At 39.1% G+C, this 15,483-nt stretch overlaps 1 pseudogene; it reads left to right on the forward strand.

Moving 5' to 3' along the window:
- Positions 1 to 15,483, forward strand: part of LOC111722614 — a 41,949-nt pseudogene that overhangs the window by 20,451 nt on the left and 6,015 nt on the right.

The following is a 15,483-nucleotide window of genomic DNA, read 5'->3' on the forward strand; positions in this document are numbered from 1 at the left end:
TTTTTTTTTTTTAACTTCAACTTTTCTTTCCTTTTTTCTTTTTTTTTTTGACACTTTTCCTAGTTTATATACAACCTTTCATTTTTGCCTTCTTCAACAATTAGAATTTTATATTTTTCAGTGTTTCTGCCCCTAATATTTGTTTTTTTACCCTCAACTTTATCCTAGGGCATTTGCTTTTTTGTTATGGTTTGATTTATAGTATTTTAGTCTCTCCTCTATCTGGTGGAGGTGGGGTACTGTGTCTGAGCTGGCTGGCACAGAGCTGTTGACCTCAAGGGAATCATCCAACCTGGAACCCCCAGAGGTTGGGGTCCCTCAGTGTGGGTCATAGTATCCTACTATACACCTATACTATTCTTGTCTTTTTCTTTTGGTGCCTTTCTTTCTTTTTTTTTTTTTTTTGTTAATATTTCCTTTTACTCAACCCCTCCTCTTTCTCTCTCTCTCTCTCTTTTTCTTTTTTTCTTCTTCAATACCTTTTTTTTTCCCTTTTTGCTCCACAATCTCCTCATTCTTCTGGTCTTGTACAAAAATGACTCATTAAAATTTTAGGCCAGCAGCATAGTAACTTAGAACAAGAAGAAGTGAAAGGAAAATTATGGTAAGGAAACAGATATAAGAAAGCACTCATGAGGAAGAATCAGCAGAAAAATCCTGGCAACATGAAATGCCAGTCCAGAGCAACCCCTTCTAGGGATCACAAGGTAGCAACAGCAGAGGATTCCTCCTATAAGGAAATGTTAGAAATGACAGAAGGGGAATTTAGAATACATATTTTGAAAATAATGAAGGAAATTGCTGAGAAAGTGGAAAACAATCAAAAAACAATGAAAGAAATTGCTGAGAAAGTGCATAATAACCAGAAGGAAATTCAAAAACAGAATCAAATAAGAGATCATTGATATGAAGAATACAGAAAGGCATAGCAGAGTTGAAGGAACTGAAGCAGTCAGTCAGAGATATCAAAGACACAATAGAAAATATCAGTAATAGATTAGACCATGCCAAAGAAAGAATCTCTCAGGTAGAAGATAAAGCCCTTGAGATAACCCAAATTGTTAAAGTGGCTGAAAAGAAGAGAGAGAAAGCAGAACGCTTGTTCATAGTATTGTGGGACACTATAAAGCATTTAAATATACGAGTTATAGGTATCCCTTAAGGGGAAGAAGAATGCTCCAGAGGAATGGAAGCCATTCTAGAGACTACTATAAATGAAAACTTCCCTAATATTACCCAAGATTCTGGCATACACCTTTTTGAGGAATATCAGTCCCCTGATCCCTTTAACTCAAATAGACCTTCCCCAAGGCATATTGTGATGAATTTATCTAAAATCAATACTAAAGAAAAGATTTTGCAGGCTGCCAGGAGTAAGCATCAACTGACATACAGGGGCAAACCTATCAGGGTGACCACTGATTTCTCTAATGAAACTTTTCAAGCTAGAAGACAATGGTCAACTATCTTTAACCTACTTAAACAGAACAATTTTCAGCCCACAATTCTATATTTCACTAAGTTAAGCTTCAAATTTGACAGAGAATTTAAATCTTTTGTTGATATGCAAACACTGAGGAAATTTGCCTGAACAAGACCAGCTTTACAGGAAATATTTCAACCTGTCCTACACACTGACCATCATAATGGACCTTCAGCAAAGTAATCACCCAGAAATTAAAGGAAAGAACCTAGTTTTCAAAATGAAGCAAATGACAAAACTAAGCAATGGACTTTCACAAAATAAGATGAATAGAAAGCGAAAACACTTGTCAATTATCTCAATAAATGTCAATGGCTTGAATTCCCCCACTGAAGAGGCATAGTTTGGATGATTGGATTAAAAAACACAAGTGATCAATTTGTTGTCTGAAAGAAACACACCTCACATTGAAAGACAAATTAAAACTCAGAGTTAAGGGTTGGAAATCAATTTTTCAGGCGAATAGAAATCAGAAGAAAAAAGGGGTTGCAATTTTATTTTCAGACACATGTGGGTTTAAAGCAGCTAAAGATACAAAGGACAATAATGGTCACTTCATATTGGTCAAGGGAAAAATACAGTAAGAAGACATTTCAATTCTAAATATTTATGCACTTAATTTAAATGCTCCCAGATTCTTGAAACAGACCTTACTTAGTCTGAGCAACACAATATCTTATAACACAATAATAACAGGGGACTTTAACTCCCCTCTCTCAAAGATGGACAGATCTTCTAAACAGAAATTAAACAAAAATATTGGAGATTTAAATGAGACCTTAGAACAACTGTGCTTGATAGACATATATAGAACACTCCATCCCAAAGATGAAGAATATACATTTTTCTCATCATCCCATGGAACATTCCCTAAAATTGATCATATCCTTGGACACAAAGAAAACATCAATAGAATCAAAAGAATTGAAATTCTACCTTGCATCTTTTCAGATCACAAGGCACTAAAAGTGGAACTCAACTCCGGAAATTACGCTGAACCTCACACAAAGGCAAGGAAGTTAAACAACCTTATGCTGATTGATAGCTGGGTACAGGAAGAAATTACAAAGGAACTTATTAACTTCCTTGAGCATAACAACAATGAAGACACAAGCTACAAAAATCTATGGGATACAGCAAAATCTTTAAAAATCTTAAATGGTAAGGGAACATCTTTAGGACTGTTAATGGGATTTACTGATGACTGGAAATGTATAACGTTCTATATTTACATGATTAACATTTTTCAATAATCAAAAGGAAAGATGTGCACATTTTATAGGAAATGAATTTTAAAATCATTATGATAAGGGAACAAGGAAGGAGGTGTCAAGAAGACCAAATGGAGCCAGCTTTCCACAGAGGCTCCCATCCAGAAGGAGAGTTAAGGACAGACGTTTAGCAGGTAAGCTTATGGTTTGGCGCTGAGTCAAGAGAAAACATTGTAGAGCTCACATCTCCCCTGCTGAGATAAACTGCGACCCCAAGGTAACAAACAATAGGCACAAAGTCTATCGCCAAGCAGATGAGTGTCCCGTCCCCATGACAATGGCTCACAGTATACTTTCTACAAACAAGCGAGAAGAGTTCAGATAACCTCCTATTTTATCCCATGAAAAAAGTCCTCTAAAAAACAGAATTTCTTCCCCAGAGAGGACAGAGTAGTGTGCCATGGCACTCTCCCATGAGGCATAATGTTGAATGTAGACTCTACCCACAATTCTGAACTCTGAGCACTCCCCTCCACTCTCAACCCAAGGTCTGTAAGCCTGTCCCCCATGGAATCCATGCTCTTGGGAATTTTCTCAAGGGGTGTGGATGGGGATTGGACTGTTTTAGGTCTGTGCTGGTGCTGTGGCATGGGTGTGGAGTGGGAGCTTTGGAGTGAGGGAAGCATATGGGACAGGGAGAAATGGTGCCCTGAGGCACAGTTTATTAGTGGCAGTGGTGAGAACAATAGGCCTCACACACATGGGGGTATTTTGGAGATACACTTCCCCCCTCTCTTAGCAACCAGAGGGAGCTGGACCTCTACTCCAGTGGCAGCCACTGGAAGAACAGATCTGCAATGGAAACAGAAGCCTCGTGGGTAAAGAATATGCCTGAGGTGGTACCTGCCATGGTGGGTGGCTCTGGGAATGGAGAAAAGAATCCACAGACATAAAGGTGGCATACTTCCGGGGAGGGGATGAGCCAGAATTGCTGCTTTTCAGGCCAGGATGTAACCGTCCCCCAAGGGAGTATAACTGGGGCAAAAGCAGGCATGGTAGCAGAACCAGCCCAGGGAGGGGCACAAACTGAGAGCTGTTTGGGAGCTCTAACCACACTTCCCCAGCACAGAGTGCAGCAGATCCTGAGACACCAGCTCTGTAAGAATTGGCGCAGTGGCATCAGTACAGGGTGGGGCTGAGTTGCAGTTTCAGTGAACTCAAATAGCACTTGGCCTGCAGGGCAATATAGCTGGGACAGAAACACAAATTCTGCAAGAAGACAAGTGGCAAGAACATAAATCTGAGGCAGGGATAGAACTGAGTAAAACTCCTCAGCTTCCATTAAGCACCTGAAGTTGTTTGGCTTCAGCTGCCCATGCCAGCTGGTGACAGAATGCAGTGGCCTAGCTGAGGAGACATTGATCTCTCTGTGACTCAGGCAGTAACAAACAACTGGAGGATCTGCTCATTGGAGGGAGTTGATTCACAGCCCTGTGCAGTTATCAGTGATTGGGAGTGACAGAGGTAAAAAGTGGGGAAGGAGGCATCAATCTTCCTAAACTAATTCATTTGCTGGGTGGGCTCTTCTGACTCCATGAATTACGGGAGTAACTCATACTCCTGTCAGCAGATGCCTGCCATCTAGTTTTTGGAGACCTTTTGAATTCTCCCACTTGATATTTGGTGCTGACTGGTACAATTGATTTGGAACTCTTGACCTGGGCCAATCACTTGAGGACAATCCAAGGTGGTACCCCGGCTGTGTTGTTTTGGGAAGGTTTGAGTTTCCTTTTCCAGTTGTTGCCCATGGGTGATGGGGTGCCATAGTTGCTGGTATTTCTCCACAGCTGAGACTTCAACCAAGACTTACTGATTCACTAGGATGAAAATAAGACAGAGCCACTTAGCCCCACCACACCAAGCAAGTCTCCAGTGTCTCAGGTCATAGTAATGTATGGGTCCTTTGCAAAGCTGTAAGGGAAAATCTACAGTCACCAGTTCCAACTCTTGTGAAAAGTTCTGATTAATCACTAATCCAGGAGCCCGCAACACAATTTCACCTTATCTGCTCATCTAGCCAAATGGTGAAAATAGTCATAAGGCGGAATCAGTGGAATAACTCTGGCAACACGAATAATCAGAATACATCAACTCCCCCAAGGAACAACAAGGCAGACACACCAGAATATTCCATACATAAACAAATGGCTGAGATTTCAGATATCAAATTCAGAATTTGAATTACAAATACGATTAACAGAATGGAGATAAATTTGGAATTAGAAATTCAAGGAGAATTTCCAAAGTCATCTCAGGAATTCAATGAATTCAAAGACAAAATCACCAAAGTTTTTGACACTTTGAAGCAGGAACATGCAGGCCTCAAAGGTCTGAGAAATACAGTACAATCATTCAGTAAAAGAATGGAGCAGGGAGAGGAAAGGATATATATCATTGAAGATAAAGCTTTTGAATGCTCACAAATGCTCAAAGTGAGAGCAAAAACAGAACATTCTCTCAGAGAGCTCTGGGAAAATTCAAAGAAAAGTAATATTTGCCTTATAGGAATTCTTGTAGTCAATCAGGTTGCTTGGAAAGGCCCAGGAGATTATCTCTACTTGAGGAGATAATTGAGGAGAAGTTCCTGTACATGGCAAGAGATTCAGAAATCCAGATAGCAGACAATTTGAGAACCCCAGTTTCTTCTTAAATAGAACTCCAGCACAAGCTGGAGTTTGCTGTGAGGTGTAATGCCAAGGCACTCTCCTGATGGTGACAAAATGACACTCTGTGTCTAGAAAAAAAAAAAAAAAGGAATTATTCCTTGTTTCTTCTTAGACCATCATGGAATACAAGTTTAACTCATTAACAACTGGAATCTGCATTCCCATACAAAAACATGGAAACAAAATAACCTTATGCTGAATGATAGCTGGATCATAGATGAGATTAAAAAGGAAATTACCAAATTTTTGGACAAAATGATAATGAAGACACAAATTACCTGAACCTCTGGGATAGCACAAAGGCAGTCCTAAGAGGAAAATTTATAGCATTGTAAGCCTTCCTCAATAGAATGGAAAGAGAGGACATTAACAACTTAATGGGACATCTGAAGCCACTGGAAAAAGGAAGAACATTCCAATCCCAAACCCAGTTGAACTGTGTTGGGAGATCTTGGGCTGGTGTGCCAATGACTCTTGGGCATTGTCTGGGTCCATGAATTGAACTGCTGAGCTGCAAAGGAGCTATTATCATTCAGCTGTGGGCTGCCCACACAGCCACTGTGGGGGAGCTGCCCCCCAGGTCACAGCTTGGGGATCAGCCATCTTGTGACTGAGATGCCCAAAGGTGGGGACAGAAATTCTGAGGAAGAGCAGACACTTAAGTGTTTGGCAGATTAAAGCCTTGGCTCTCAGAGGCATAAGGTAAGACTGGTTTTGGCACACTGGATAAGAGGGCAGCTATGCCAGGAGAGATCCCAGCGATAAGTGCTTTCCTTGGAAAGCTTCTGCTTAGCCAAGGTTTACCTTTTGGAGTGTCTTTTAAGTGGGCTTAGGTGACATTTGGGCTCACAAGCCTATGGGGTCTGAGAAATCAGCAGAGGCCTCCAGTCTCCAACTCTTACAGCTGTATCAACATTGTGATTAACACCTCATACCTCAGAAGATCATGTGTCACCTGTACAATATTCAGCCTGATATATATACTGTTTTGGTTTTTTGTTTGGGGGTTGTTTTTATTTGGGGGGGTTGATTTTTTTTTCTTAATTTCAACATTTTTCCTCTACGTTTTTTTTTCTCTTCACAATTTTAGTTTAAATACAATCTTTCATTTTTGCTTTCTTCAACAATTGGAACTTCAATTTTGCTGGTGTTTCTGTCCCTATTATTTGTTTTTCCCCCAATTTCATCCCACAAAGGGTTGTTTATTATTATTAAGTCAAATACACATAGATCATGAATATTTTTGATTCATAGTATTTTTGTTTTTCCTATCTGCCTAGTGGAGATGGGGTACTATGTCTGATCAGTTGGGCAAAGAGCTGCTGATCTCAAGGAAACCACCCAAATCAGCATTCCCAGAGGTTGGAGGATTTTAAGGTTGTGTCAATGTACCCTACTATACACCTGTTTTACTCCTGTACCCTTCTTTTGGTGCTTGTCTTCTTTTTGTCAATATTTCCTTTTACTCACCCCCCTCTTCTTTCTCTTTTCTCATTCTTTTCAAAATCTTTTTCCCCTTCTTGCTCTTCAGTTTTTCTCATCCACCTGGTCCCATTCCAAAAGAACTCATTAAAACTCATTAAAACTCTATAGTGGCAGAGTAATGTAAAGAATAAGAGGAAGTGAAAGGAAAATCAATGCAAGGAAACAGATATAAGAAAACACTCATGAAGAACAATTAGCATAAAAATCCTAGCAATGTGAAATGCCAGTACAGAGCAGCCCTTTTAAGGGACCATGAGTTAGCTATAGCAGAGGATTCCAGCTATAAAGAAATTTTAGAAATGGCACAAGGGGAATTTAAAATACCAATGATGAAAACAATGAAGGAAATTGCTGAGAAAGTCTAAAACAATCAAAAAACAAATAAGGAAATTCCTGAGAAAATGGAAAATAATGAAAAACAATGAAGGAAATTGCTACAAAAGTGGAAAATAACCAAAAGAAAATCCATAAACAGAATCAAATAAGAGATGAATGATATGAAGAATATTGCAATGGTATAACAGAGCTGAAGGAACTGAAGCAGTCAGTTAGGGAACTTAAAGATGTAATATAAAGTATAAACATCAGATTTGATCATGCAGAAGAAAGAATCTCCGAGGTAGAGGAGAAAGCTCTTGAGATAACTAAGATAGTTAAAGAGGGAGAAAAGAAGAGAGACAGCAGAACATTCACTGAGAGAATTATGGAACTTTATGAAGCATTCAAATATATGAGTTATAGGTATCCCAGAAGGGGAAGAAGAATGCCCCAGAGGAATGGAAGCCATTCTAGAGAATATTATAAATGAAAATTTCCAAAATATTGGGCAGTGCTTGTGGCTCAGTGAGTAGGGAGCTGGCCCCATATACGATGGGCAGCTCATTTGAACCTAGCCCCAGACAAACTGCAATGAAAAAATAGACAGGGGGTGTGGTGAGTAACTGTAGTCACCACTACTTGGGAGGCAGAGGCAAGAGAATAGTCTAAGTCCAAGAGCTGGAGGTTGGTGTGAGCTGTGATGCCACAGAAGTCTACTGAGGGTGACATAGTAAGACTATGTCTCTAAAAAAAAGTTCCCAAATATCAACAAGAATTTTAACATACTCCTTTCAGAGGGATATCGGTCCCCTGGTGGCCTCAACTTAAATATAACTTCTCCAAAACACATTGTGACTAATCTATCTAAAGTCAAGACAAAAAACAAACAAAAAAAATTTATGAGCTGCCAGGAGTAAGCGCCAACTGACCTACAGGGTCACATCCATTAGGGTAACCATGGACTTCTTTAATGAAACTTTTCATGCCAGAAGACATTGGTCATATACCTATGTAATAGAACAATTTTCAGCCCAGAATTCTATATCCCACTAAGCTAAGCTTTAAAATTGACAGAGAAATCAAATATTTTACTGATATGCAAACATTGAGGAAGTTTGCCACAAGACCAGCTTTACAGGAAATACTTCAACCTGTTCTACACATTGACCATCACAATGGACCTTCAGCAAAGTAAACACCCAGAAATTAAAGGACATAACCTAGCTTCCACAATGACACAAAAGACAGAATTAAGCAATGACCTTTGAAAAAATAAGATGAATAGAATGCTACCACACTTATCAATTATCTCAATAAATGTTAATGGCTTGAATTCCCCAATGAAGAGGCATAGATTGGTTGTTTGGATTAAAAAAAAATCCATCTATTTGCTGTCCGCTGGAAACACAAGTCACAGCAAAAGGCAAATTAAAACTCAAAGTTAAGGGTTGGAAGTCAATATTTAAGGAAAATGGAAATCAGAAGAAAAGAGGGTTTCCAAACTTGTTTTCAAATACATGTGGATTTAAAGCAACTAAAGTCAAAACATAATGATGATCACTTCATATTGGTCAAGGGAAAAATACAACAGGAAGATATTTCAATTCTAAATCTTTATGCATCCAATTTAAGTGCTCTCAGATTCTTAATACAGATCTTACTTAGTCTGAACAATATGATATCCTATGACATCATGATAATAGGGGACTTTAACACTCCTCTCTCAGAGCTGGACAGATCCTCTAAACAAAAATTAAACAAAGATATTAGATATTTAAATGAGACCATAGAACATCTGTGCTTGATAGATGTATATAGAACACTCCATCCCAAAGATAAAGAATAGACATTTTTCTCATCGTCCCATAGAACATTCTCCAAAATTGATCATATCTTAGGACACAGAACAAACCTCAACAGAATCAAAAGAATTGAAATTTTACCTTGCATATTCTCAGACCACAAGGTACTAAAAGTGGACCTCAACAAAAACATTCAAATTCACACAAAGGCATGGAAGTTAAACAACCTTATGGTAAATGACATTTGGGTGCAGGGAGAAATAAAAAGAAATAATTAACTTCCTTGAGTATAACAGCAAGGAAAACACAAGCTACCAAAACCTGTGGGATAATTCAAAAGCAGTCCTGAGAGGAAATTTTATCACCAGGCTTATATACCTAAGGTGGACAATTCAAACTTGACCACAGCCAAACTGCAACAAAACTTAGGTGGGTGTTGTGATGAACACCTGTAGTCCCAGCTACTCAGAAGGCTGAGGCAAGAGAATCACCTAAACCCAAGAGTTTGAGGTTGCTGTGTGCTATGATGCCATGACACTCTACCAGGGTGACAAAATGAGACTCTGTCTATAATTTAAAAAATAAATACATAAATGTATTTATGGCTGGGAAGAATCAACGTTGTTAAAATGTCTATAATTCCCAGAGCAATCTATCGATTCAACTCCCATCCCTACTAAAATACCATCATCCTATTTTCAAGACTGGGAAAAAATGATTCTGCATTTTGTATGGAACCCCCAAAAAACCCTTATACTTAAGGCAGTTGTTAGTAATATAAACAAAACTGGAGGCATCACCATACCAGATTTTAGGCTGTACTACAAGGCCATAATGGTCAAGACAGCATGGTACTGGCACAAAAATAGAGACATAGACATTTGGAATTGAATATAAAACTAGGAAAAGAAACCAACAATTTACAACAACCTAATTTTCAATAAACCAAACAAGAAAGTACACTGGCTGAAAGATTCCCTGTTCAATAAATAGTGCTGGGAGAATTGGATATCCACATGTAAAAGACTGAAACTGGACTCACACCTTCCTCCACTCACAAAAATTGATTCATGATGGACTAAGGACTTAAATTAAGGCATGAAATAATAAAAATCCTCAAAGAAAGCATAGGAAAAACACTGGAAGATATAGACCTGGGGAAAGACTTTATGAAGAATGCCATGGCAATTGCAACAACAAAAATAAACAAATGGGATTTATTTAAACTGAAAAGCTTCTGTACAGCTAAAGAGACAAAACCCAAAGCAAATAAACAACCTACCCAATGGGAAAGGATATTTGCATATTTTGAATCAGACAAAATCTTAATAACTTGTATCTATATAGAACATTAATTAATCCACATGAAAAAAGCCAACAATCCCATACATCATTAGGGAAGAGAGATGAACAGAACCTTCTCTAAAGAAGACAGATGAATGGCTAGCAAACGTATGAAAAAATCCTCAACATCACTAATTATCAGAAAAATGCAAATTAAAACCACCCTGAGATATCATCTAACCCCAGCAAGAATGGCCCATAACACAAAATCTCAGAACTGCAGATGCTAGTGTGGATGTAGAGGAAAAGGAACATTTTTACACTGCTGGTGGGAAAAGTGCAAACTAATACAACCTTTTTGGAAGGATATATGGAGAAACCTCAAAGAACTCAACCTAGACTTCCCATTTGATCCTGCAATCTCATTACTGGGCATCTATTCAGAAGGGAAAAAAGCCTTTTATTATAAAGACACTTATACTAGACTGCCTATAAAACTCAATTTACAATAGCTAAAATGTGGAAACAGCCTAAATGCCCCTCAAACCATGAATGGATTGGCAAGCTGTGGTATATGTGTACAATGGAATGCTATTCAGCCATGAAAAAATGGAGATTTTGTGGCATTTGCATTAACTTGGGTGGAGGTGGAACACATTATTCTTATTGAAGCATCACAGGAATGGAGATGTATGAATCATATGTATTCAATTTTGATATGAGGACAATTCATGACAATTAACGACATGGTGGGGAGTGGGGAAAGTGGAGAGCAGACACAGATAGAAGGAGAGAGGGGGTGAGGGAAAGGCTAAGATAAAAAGAAAAGAAAATAGTGATTAATTCTCACATAAATTGGATTTAATTTTGGTTAAAAGTGAAAATGAGGGGTAAGTCCCATAACAATGGGTTTCTCCATTTCTGTATTGCAGCAGGTTCTCATTTTGTTGCCCTCAGTAGAGTGCCCTGGTATCATCGCTCACAGAAATAATAAAGCAAACCTATTTCCTCAGCTGGGAATTCAAATGCCTGCACAATAACTGGCGATTTTTTATCTTTCAGAGATGAGGATCACACCCTCGCTCAGGCTAATCTCCAATTCAGAAACTCAGACAATTCAACTGACTGGGCCTCCCAAAATGCCAAGATGACAGGCATGAAGCACCACTGCGGGACATAAACCATGGTTTGAAAAATATCCAAAATTCAAGGTCTGGAGTGGTGGCTCACATCTGTAATCCTAACACTCTGGGAGGCAGAAGTGGGTGGTCCAAACTAACTGGGCACTGTGGGTGGGCACCTGTACTTACAGATGCTCAGGAGACTGAGGCAGTAGGATCTGTTGAGCCCAGGAGTTTGCCATTGCAGTTAGCTATCATGATGTCAGGGCACTTTACCCAGGGGTAAAGAATCAAACTCTGTCTACAGGAAAAAGAAAATGACAACTTATATAGTATGGAACAATGAACCTTCCATGTCAATTCATGGTAGCCTGTGTGTGAGCAGGAAGATAGGATTGACTGTCTCTCAAGTTGTGACACAACCTGGGTACTTCTTATGCCATGAGCTTTTTGAGCACCTCAAGTTTTGGAAAACATGGTCAAGTAGCTTCAATGAAATGAGTAGTTCAGAATGTTCAGTAGTTCAGAATGTTCAGTAGTTCAGTAGTTCAGAATGAAATGAGTAGTTCAGTACACTCAGAAATGAGTGTACAATTCTGTATTTCTTAGTATAGTTACAGAATTGTAGAGCTATCATCACAATGTAATTTTAGAAGTTTGGCTTCTCCCCCAACACAAAGAAGGACAATACCTACTAGAAGTCAATTTCATCTTCCCCACAATCCTCTCCCACATGCCCCCCACTACTAGCAAACAATTGCCCTTGTCTTGATATTTTCTTCTGAGTTCAGTCATACTCTGTGTGCTCTTTTGTAACTGGACATGTTCGCTTATCAAAATGTTTTCAACGTTCATTCCTATTGTAACATAAATGTGCACTTCATTCATGTTTAGTGTTGAAAAATATTCCACCTTGTGAATATAGCATGTCATATGTATCCAATCATCTGTAAATCCCATTTTAAAAGTTTTTATCAACAAGCTTTGTTGCCTCTGTCAAAAGCCTTTTTTTGTGTCTCTTGAGATGACCATTTTTTAAATTAATTCTATTAATGTAATGTGATCTGTTAGTTGATTTTCCCATATTGAGCTAAATTGGCAATCCGGATAATAAATACCATTTTTGATACATGTATCAAAAATTTGTATGCTACCAGACATTTTCTGCACCTATGCATTCCATCTCTTATAGATTTGAGACTGCATTTTTCCTTTTACCCCAGAAAAATATATTGGTACCATCAGAGTTCAAGGAAATGCAGGCTCAAGTGAGCCTCCTGACTTTATCCTACTCAACAGCTGAGATTACAAGCCAATGCCACCCCTGCTGAAGTTTTGCACTTAATTCTTGTACAAGTGGGGTTGTTAAATGTTCCTCAATCTGGTCTGAAATGCCTTAGCTTCCAGTGATCTTTCTGCTTCAGCCTCTGAAATTGCTGGAGTTATAGGTGTGAGATATGGTGCTCATCCATGCTCATATTTTGGTGAATGTTTTTCTCTATTTTCCTAATAGATAAAATCCTGTAAATTAAAAAAATAACAACTTTATTCAGATATAATTCATACCCTCCACAATTCACCAATTTGAAATATAGAGTTTCAGACTACACATTCAGGGATCACTTGTAGAGTTTGTTTGTCACTAGAGAATTTTCCCTTAAGTTGTAGAAGAAAGAGATAGAGGAAAGAAAGTGATGAAGGAAAGAAAAGAATGGAGAGAGCAAGTAAATGAGAGAGAGAATTGGATGAAGGAAGGATAAAGTAAATACGGGGTGAAGGGAGGGAGGGTGTGAGAAAAACAAAAAAAGAGAAAATGACCAAACTTTGTGGCTCACAGCTATAATCCTATCCCTCAGACAGGCTGAGAAGAGTGGAGTTCTTGAACGAAGGCATGCTAAGAACACACTGAGCAAGAGTCAGACCCTGTCTCTACTAAAAAGTGAAAAATTATCTAGGGATTCTTTCAGGCACCTGTAGTCCTAGCCACATGGGAGTCTCATGCAGGAGGATTGCCTGAATCCTGCAGTTTGAGGTTGCTATGATCTAGGCTGAGGCCATAAAAGGTTAGCCTGGGCAATATAGGGAAATCTTATTTCAAATATACCCATACACACTCACATGCACAGGAAAACCACAGACATTTTCATCATGTAAAATGACCAGAATTACCTTGGTGGTTATAGAAAAGTATAAATGCTTAAGACCTGTGAAGCTTTGACCAGATTGATGCTGTAGCCAGGTATAGTAAATTGTAAGCTTCTCTCAAATAGATGTTTTGGGATAGGTGTCAAAACAGGTCCTTGAAATAGCGTCCCACTTAACTGACTTTGTCCAGTTTTGTCAGATATGATGAAGCTTGAGTCACACTGCTGTACAAAATCTCAACTGTTGTGTCAGCTTAGTGCTGGGAAACTCAGACATCAATAGGATTAATAAGGCTCAAATGGGAGATCACTTTCTGGTCTGTGGATGGAGATCTAAGAGTTCTGGTTTAAACAATTGAGGGACACCAGCTGAAGGGAGTGGAAAAGGCCACTTAATATCTTTGACCAGAACCCTGTATCCCAGGACATTACAGGATGAAGTCACTATGTGGTCACCATGAATATCATCACAATGGGTATTGCCCTGATTTTACCATCTTAAGTCCTAGCCTTATTCTTCCTAAGCATGTATACTGGGTTTCATGGATTTATTTTTTTGAGATGGAGTCTCACTATGTTGCTCTTGGTAGAGTGCCATGGCATCACAGCTCACAATAACCTCAGACCCTTGGGCTTAAGTGATTCTCTTTGTCTCAGCCTCTTATGTAGCTGGGACTACAGGTGCCTGCCACAACACCTGACTATTTTTTTTTTCATTGTAGTTATCATTGTTGTTTGGCAGGCTTGGGCTGGATTAGAACCCGCCAGCTCCAGTGTATGTGGCTGCCTCCCTAACCACTTGAGAGACAGGCACCAAGCTGATTTATGTTGTTGTTGTTGATGATGTTGAGTTCAAACTGTTACAAAATGGACTGTTCTTTTCTCCATACTCAATTTCTGCTTCCTAAAGTTACTTTGTATCTGTGACCTAGGGGTTCAATAACCCTTCCTGTCCTTTTCAAGTCATGGATTTGTAAGCAAATGGAAGAGTGTAGTTTAAACCTACTGCTGCCCTTGAATGTTGTAGACTAAGAACTTGAACTGAAAAACACTGATTTCACAGACCTGAAAGGTATGTCCCAGAATTCTCCATTCTACTTTTCATGATGTTTTACTTCTTTCTCTAGAATAGGCTAATTTGGGAAGGTATATGTCTCTCTGAAGGTCCTTTCTTGACATCTGCTTATGCAATGTGGCCAGTAGTTTACTCCATAGCTGTAGTTAATTTATGATGATCATGGGAAATATCAGCATATCTGGAAATTTCCGAGATTCCTGATCTCTGTGCCAGGGGTGTCCAAACATTTGGCTTCTGGTCCACATAGGAAGTAGAAGAGTTCTGTTAGGCCACATGTCCAATACACAATCACTAATGAAACCTGATAAGCAAAAAAGTGATCCCTGCATTATTGTGGTGCTATCTTCCACCATGGATATGCAATACAGTCCTGATATAATCCCTATGTGTTACAGGTGCCTAAAGATTGGACATTCCTCAAACCCCTGATAAGGTCATTTCTAAAGTAGAGGTCAATGACTTTTGCCCTCATGACAACAAAACTTGGATGCTCTGGGAAGCCAAGGTGGTCTGATCCCCTTAGCTGAAGTGTTAGAAACAAGGCTAAGCAACAGCAAGACACCTTCATCCCCAATCTCCCACCTGGTTTCTCCTAAAATTGAAAAGGTAACCAAGGGCCCTTGCCACTAGTTCCAGCTACTCCAGAGGCTGAGGCCAGTGGATCCCTTCAACCCAAGAGTAGAATGTCACTGTGTGTGAGGCTGAGGCCATGGCAATGTAGCCTGGATAACATATTGAGAGTATGCTCATGAAAAATAATAAGACAGAAAGAGAAGGATGGAGGGAGGGAGGGAGGGAAGGAGAGAGAGAGAGAGAGAGAGAGAGAGAGAG

Source organism: Otolemur garnettii, unplaced genomic scaffold (genome assembly GCF_000181295.1).
Source record: "Otolemur garnettii isolate 467f Iridium unplaced genomic scaffold, OtoGar3 scaffold00289, whole genome shotgun sequence".
NCBI classification, from domain to species: domain Eukaryota; kingdom Metazoa; phylum Chordata; class Mammalia; order Primates; family Galagidae; genus Otolemur; species Otolemur garnettii.